This window comes from Lycium ferocissimum, chromosome 4 (genome assembly GCF_029784015.1).
Source record: "Lycium ferocissimum isolate CSIRO_LF1 chromosome 4, AGI_CSIRO_Lferr_CH_V1, whole genome shotgun sequence".
Taxonomy (NCBI): Eukaryota; Viridiplantae; Streptophyta; class Magnoliopsida; order Solanales; family Solanaceae; genus Lycium; species Lycium ferocissimum.
Genome location: NC_081345.1, coordinates 14567109 through 14574591, shown reverse-complemented (window position 1 = coordinate 14574591; position 7483 = coordinate 14567109). Strand labels below are relative to the sequence as shown.

General features: G+C 36.9%; 1 pseudogene; it reads left to right on the top strand.

Annotated features, from left to right (window-relative positions):
- The first annotated feature begins 448 nt into the window (after window positions 1–448).
- Window positions 449–6455, top strand: LOC132053762 (arginyl-tRNA--protein transferase 1-like; annotated as a pseudogene).
- The last annotated feature ends 1028 nt before the right edge of the window (window positions 6456–7483 follow it).

Below are 7483 nucleotides of genomic sequence, written 5' to 3'. Positions count from 1 at the left end.
ACTTTAAATAACATTCGAAGTCTCTTTTTGTGCAAATTATCCTACAAGTCTTGTTTTAAAATAACATTTTTATTTAAAGCCTTAGCATATTTTAAAATTTTATTTTTAAACCACGTTATTATATTTTTCTTTAAAACCTTAGCAACATTTCTTAGCCCTTTTCTTAAAATTTGAAGCACCTTATTTAGCTTTAATTGGTTAACCTAAGTTTGGCCGGATAACCGTAAGTTAACGGATCCTAAAGGATGCCTAATCCCTTCCCTTTAGGATAATATAGAACCCTTACCTAGAATCACACTGGTTAAGCAGACTATTAACGGAGGTTAGTTTTACCTTAAGTTAATAATTAGGTGCCCTAATTCACCTTAAAATCAATTAGGTGGCGACTCCTAAAAATAATAAAATAGGAATCACCAATATGTTATACTCTAATTTTGACCCGGTTAAAATGGGGTATAACATCCCCCTTACAATAACTCTATTGCAAGACCTTTACAATAACTCTATTGCAAAGAACACACCTTGACTAACTCTAGCCAAGTAAACAACTCAAAAAGGTTGAAAATCTGTCATAATATGACACTTCTTGAAAACGATGTAGGAATACAAGATAAAGGACAAAAGACAAAGACTCAACAAACCTAAGAATTTAGGTGTCACGACTCAACCAGAGGGCCATGACGGGCATCCAGAGCTAACCTACCGAGCACCTCTTAATATACTTCTCATATTCATATCTAGGTGGACCACATGGCTAACTCATAATTATTATAACCTATAAGAGCATGAGTTCAAAGATAAAACACATCTATATAAACATCTCCAACTACGCCATATGTACAAGCCGACAAGGCTGCCAAAAATGATATACAAAAATATGAATCGATAAGGTTACAGAACATCTAACTATATACGTCTGTCTACGAGCCTCTACAAGGAGTACAAAACATCATAAGGACGGGACAGGACCCTGCCACGCCCATATGTACACAAAAGAATAATACCGGCTAAACTGTAGCTCCAGGACAAATGGAGCGCTCCTATGCAAACGCTGATGAAGCAGCCTAAGGGTCCGACCCGTCTCCCTGTCTACCTGCGAGCTTGAACGCAGCATCCATAAATAAAAGGACGTCAGTACGAGTAATGTACTGAGTATGTAAGGCATGAATAATAACATAATAAAAGTATGAAAGAAGCATGAGATAGGAGAATAACCTGTACATCTGATTGCCTCTTAAGGCGGATACGATGCATGCTTAGCTTTTAAAAAAAAACATTTTTCATACATATATAATATAATGACGTTAGTGCTGCAGAATGCGAAGCCCGATCCATATATCATATCATCCCGCGTCTGGGCATCTCGCGTCCGGGGTAACATTATAACCTACCCACCACAGTGTTGTGCACATCTACGTGTCGTACCCGACCGACTATAGAGCGGCTCGGTGTGAGAAAATACATACATATATAAAGCATGCATGAGAGCCCAATAAAAGCTATAAATCTATCGGAGTGACGTAAGGTCGGTAACCTCCGATGTGTCATTATGAAATCATCATCATCTCTATATCTCACATTGAAGGAACAAATATCATAAGATGAGATCAACAACAATGAGTAAAAATCAGTAATCATACAACAAGCTCAATAATATCATGCGAACATGAAGAACTATAAGTTTTGGTATATTTGGAAAGGAAATCATCATCATCTTCATGAAGGGCATTAATCAACAACATCATAAGAACCTTGAGAATCATGAGTTTCTAGCATTTTTAGGAATAATGATATTATGGATATCGTGTGAAGATTTACAATAAAAGAGTCATTCCTTAAGAAAGAAAGGGTTAGCCTTAACATACCTTTACGCCTCCTTAACTACTTAACGTTCTCCTCCCGAGCTCGCAAGTCTACATTCAAGAGGATTTATACTAAGATTAAGTCTTGGAAACACTTATAAGTTCAAACTAGAGTAACTAATGGGCTAGCGGAATTTGGGCAGCACTTCCCCTATTTTATCGACATCCACTAAATTCCAAATCGTCTCCCAACAACAACGACAACATCAACAATTTCATATATAGGAGATTATATACAATTTACACCTAAAACAATCCAAAACTTCCTTCCAAATTCCATTCATAATCAACAATTTCAACACAATGTCCCATAACTTTTCCTACCACCATTTTCTTCACTTTTTATGACTTATTAATCTCCAAATCAACTCAATATAAGAAATAAAGAGAGAGCATACCTCAATCTTGAAGAACCCTAGCTCACCCAACTTTGTTCCAAACCAAAACCACCATAAAATTTAACTAGAAGCAAAGACCATCATCACCCATTACTAATTTAGGGTTCCAAAGCTTGATTTCCACTTGAATTTTGCTTCGAAAGTGTATGGACGAGTAGAGAGTGTAGAGAGAACTTGAAGAGTCTAGAGGGATCTGATTTTTGGTGAAATAAATGATTCAAGTCGTGGGTCTTTCAATATATAGGAGAGAGAAAATTTCCACCGCCTGCGATTCAACCAGTCGACGGTTCGTCGACTCGGCACCGTCGACCTGTAGAAGCCCCTGAATCTCTCAGAGTTTTTCGACGGGCAGGTTGACGACCTGTTGACAAGTCGATGGTCCGTCGACTTGACCATCGAGTTGCTCTACTGCAACACTCAAATTTTTTTGGTTTATTTCGCCTCCAATCTTTCGATACTTGCTGTACACAAATTAAACTCCCGCATATGTGAAATAATCACGTAGAATCTTTTGTGACTTTAATAACAACCTCACTTACTAACTTCACGTTGGCTATCTCACGGCGAAACTCAGCGTATAAAATACGGGATATAACATTAGGAAATCTTTAGTGATTGGGAACTGATCCTTCTGTTTGTCGCAGCTTTGTTCTTGAGAGCACTTGGAGCTGCGGCGGCTAGCACTTGAGATGAGAGTAATTTTTTTGATTTGCAAGTGTTAGGTTTTAACTTGTAACATGTTTATATAGGTGGAGCAAGTGGGTTGATGTGAAAGTGACATTTCATGTTGCTTTAGCCACTAGCGAACAGCAGAATTTGTCTTCTTTACTGCTATTGATCTTGATCAAGATGTCGGCAACTTCATAAAGAGTTGACTTATTCCGTCTAGAACTTGATCCCATTTGGTTCCTCTAAAAACATATCTGGTTCCTCAAATAAGTTTGTCAAATCATCAAAACATGAAATAGCATAACTTATCAGATACAAAATGCAGTAAAAACATGCATTAAGAATGGGGAGCTTTCCTCTGACGTTCAATTTCAGAAAGCCTCCGTTAAAAAAGTTGCACCTGCTAAAAGGAAGTTATTAGCTAAAGGATCAGCGGATCTATTATTTACCAGCAGCTTCTCATTTCATATTGCAGCTACTTTAAGGCGACGTACAAAGGAAGTTCATGTTGAAAAATCATCAGAATCTGCGGCTGAGGGAAGCAAGCGGATTGTTGATACCCCAAAAGTTATTGTTGAAAGACTAGTTAGCAATCTAAACCGTTTTGCTGAATCATTTGGTTTGTTAGTTAAAGCTTGTGACGGACACATGAACTTCTATTCTTCTGAAAGACAAGTTGATGAAGACGGTATAGCGAACATTGTTCATGAGTCAAAGCAATCCTCATCAGGAAGCTCAGGTAATGAGAGCTGCTTGACAAGAATCCATGAAAACCCTGAGTTCAAAAGGTTGAGGCTTGAAATTAATCTTAAAAGGTCTGCATTTGACCCTGAAGAATATTCCTTGTATAGAAGATACCAACTTAGGGTGCACAATGATCCACCGGATACAGTAACTGAAAGTTCCTATAGGAGATTTTTGGTTGATACACCCTTAATATTTGTTCCTTCGACCGGGAATGTCACAGTTCCTCCTTGTGGCTTTGGCTCTTTCCATTAGCAGCATCTGATAGATGGGCGGCTAGTTGCAGTTGGTGTAATTGATATCCTCCCCAATTGTTTGTCCATTAAGTATTTATTTTGGGATCCTGATCTTGCCTTCTTATGGTTAGGTAAATACGCAGCCCTACAAGAAATAAGGTGGGTTAGAGAGAATCAAGTATATTGTCCCAGTCTCCAGTAGTATTATTTGGGTTATTACGTCCACTCCTGCGGCAAAATGGGGTATAAAGCAGCATATCGGCCTTCTGAGTTGGTCTGCCCTTTGCGGTATCAGTAAGTTCATCTTCTGCTTTAAACGTTAAAGAGCATAACGCCTATAAATATTATAGAAACATTTAAAAAAAAATTGTTTTACGATCCATGTTTTATGTGGGGTAAAAATGCACGTATTTCCTCATTTACTTACTTCACAAGTATTTTTGTAAGAAGCAACACGAATATGGGATTTGGCATTTGAGATTGCAATCCAACTCATTTGCTGAGATAGCTTAACCATTTTGGTGCTAGTTCTTTTAACCTGACTAATTGATCCAATCTTTTTATCTTGGTAATTCAAAACTAGCAAAATTTAGCAGCATTAAAATTTAATGACCAAGTCTCTATTAGTGAACAACTTGTTGAATTTTTCACTGATATCTTCTTCTTTTATCTTATTTGGATCAGTATCTTAAGCACCAATAGTAGGAGATATTGAATCGATAAGATAGTAAGAAATATTTTGAAGTATGCTGAATCTATTTGACCACATGGATAAATTAGAACTTCACTAAGTTATATTTAATTTCACGCGGATAATGATTTAAACAATTTTTATGTATTAGTATTACATGTGCTCCAAGGTTATGAGTACTATGCTGCCCTAAGAATGTATCTGATGTAGGCTAATGAATGCCTGGATGAGTCCTTTGGTAGTCATGTATTTTGGTTATAGGGGTGCAAAGACATTTTCTATTTGATACATGTTACTTTTGAGTCCCTTTGTCCAACCAGGTCAGAGATTTGATGGATATTGCTTCCAGGTCAATTTCTGATTACCATTTTGACACCGTTCAAGCACAATCCTTTGCTTGGTTGCTTGTGGTCTCATGGCCTTGGGGGCTAGTGTCTGAGAGATCAAAGTACTGTATATGTATGGTGTAGTGGGCAGTTCTTTGGGTGTACCTGGATATCTAGCTGCACTGAGCTTGGATTTATATTTCTATAATAACTGCTCAAGACATCAGGTCTTGATTTATGGTGTGTTGAAATATTATCAGTCTACTTGCTATGCTGCCTAGTAATAATAACCCTACCATGGCCTGGTGTTGCAATGACCCTTTTTGGACGGAGTTGCTAGTAGGCTTAAGAATTATTTCTTTCCAACTGACAATCTCTTTTAATTAGGTGGGTTCCATTCGATGCTGCCAGGGCACTGCTCCACAGAGAATCATATGTGGTTCTATCCGATTTTTCTACACAAAACGGAGAACCACCTAATCGTTTCCTTGAAAAGTACAAGGAACAAAATGATGAACACTTGCAAGGATCAGATGATGTTATTGTTGATATGGATAAGGAAAAGGTTGAATTTGATTCTGAAGATTCAGATGATAAATTGGACCTTGAAAGCAGTGATGTCGAACTGTCTGAGATTGAAGATGGAGATGCTGGTAGCATTCTGGTTGGATAGGGGGAAGCTCATCTGAGATACAAAGATAATCATTGACCTTCCACATTACATTTTTGAGGTTGTAATGATATCGCCTCTAACAATTGCCAAAACTCTAACGCCCCCTCACACCACCAGGAAAAAAAAAAAAAAAAAAGCTAAAACTTTAAAATATGTGGATTACTTATCTGTTTAAGTCATTACCCTATATTATAAACAACAAAAAGAAAACTTATACTATGGAAGACCCCTTGACTAAAATTCTTTACTTTTGGACGGAAACAACGAACAGCAGACAAGAGAAACAGAGATGGAAAGCATTACTTAGGAAAGAAGACTACGTCTTAATTATCTTCTCTATTATAAATTATCCCATTGGAAAACACCATGCTCGATGGATCAGATAGACTTGATTATGCTGGTGCAGTTGAAATATCTCTGTTCTTGAGGACGTTACCTACTTTTGATGCTAATAAACTAAGCAATTTTAAACTCTGACGTATGATGTTTTGCATGTCTAATTTGAACTTGTGTGCTTAATGCAACTGAACTATTTTCTTTCCTTGACACGATTTGCGCCAAGATTTTCTTTTCAGTGAAAGACAGCAGTTAATGGAGACACAATTACGCAGGTACATGAGGGCTGTAGGTAGAGAGCTCTCTGGGCGAATGGTTTATTCAGTACGATGATTCCACAATTATGCACAGAATATTTTGAATTTCACGTCCCAAATTAATTTTATGTTCATGATGGGATTCAACTGCACCTTAATCCCAAGCTGTTGATAGAAATATGAAACTTAATGCTGTCACAAGTGTGTTCTTCAATAACGTATCATCTGCTGAAGCCGTTAAATGTACATCGTACTCGTTAGTGTCTATGACGATTGACAAGACACCATAAGAATTAAGAAGCATGGACTGGTAAGAAATCTCTCAACTACGAATTTTTATGATTAGAATTCTTGAGGCTACAAGTTTTTCAGTACCACCAATTGAAAGGTTGCTATTATTAGTAGAGATGTGGAGTTTGACTCACAAGTAGTTCACTCCAATTTCCTTCTGCCAGTAAAGGCAAAATAAATATTAAAATATCTTAATTAGTTCTTGGACTTCTTGGTGATTTAGATTTTAAAACTTGCACATCAAATTTCACTTTCTTGCTCCATTCCATGAGAAACATCAGAAGAGAAGATGCGCTACATGAGTACTTACAGACCTGGAAAAAGGAAAAAGAAATTAATATTTACTATTCTTTGGAACCTTATACTCCTATTATTAGTACTTCATATGTCTCAATTTACGTGACACTTTTTCCTTCTCAGTAAATCTTAAAAGAATGACGCGTTGCTATATTTTGTAACAATTTGACTTTAAACTTTTCATTTTTCCCTAAATGAAATATTTATAACTACACAAATATCTATGACTTATTTTAGATCATAAGTTTCAAAAGTCTACTTTTATTTTTAAACTCGGTGCTCAGTCAAACACTTTCACATCAATTGGGACGAAGTGAGTACATAACACTTTTTTTTTTTTGGGCGTGGATTGCTCTTCAAAGACGTTGGTTTTAATTTTTGCCCCTCAAATTTGCTGGTCTTTAATTTTTACCCTTTGCCTAAATAGTGGCTGAAAATACCCTGAGGTTCTGGGTTCGAACTAGGGGTGGGCATAAACACCGAAAACCGAAAAATCGAACCGAACCGAATTAATTCGATTTTTCGGTTTCGGTTTTTTTTTATATAACAAATTCGGTGTTCGGTTCAGTGTTCGGTTCCAGTTCACCGGTTCTTCGATTTAACTGAACAGTGTAACTACTGCTGCTACAGTGCTACTGTTATAAAGCATTTTCTGGTCAGTGGCTTGTCTTGGTTGCTAAATTTTCTTCACTAATTTGCTAAA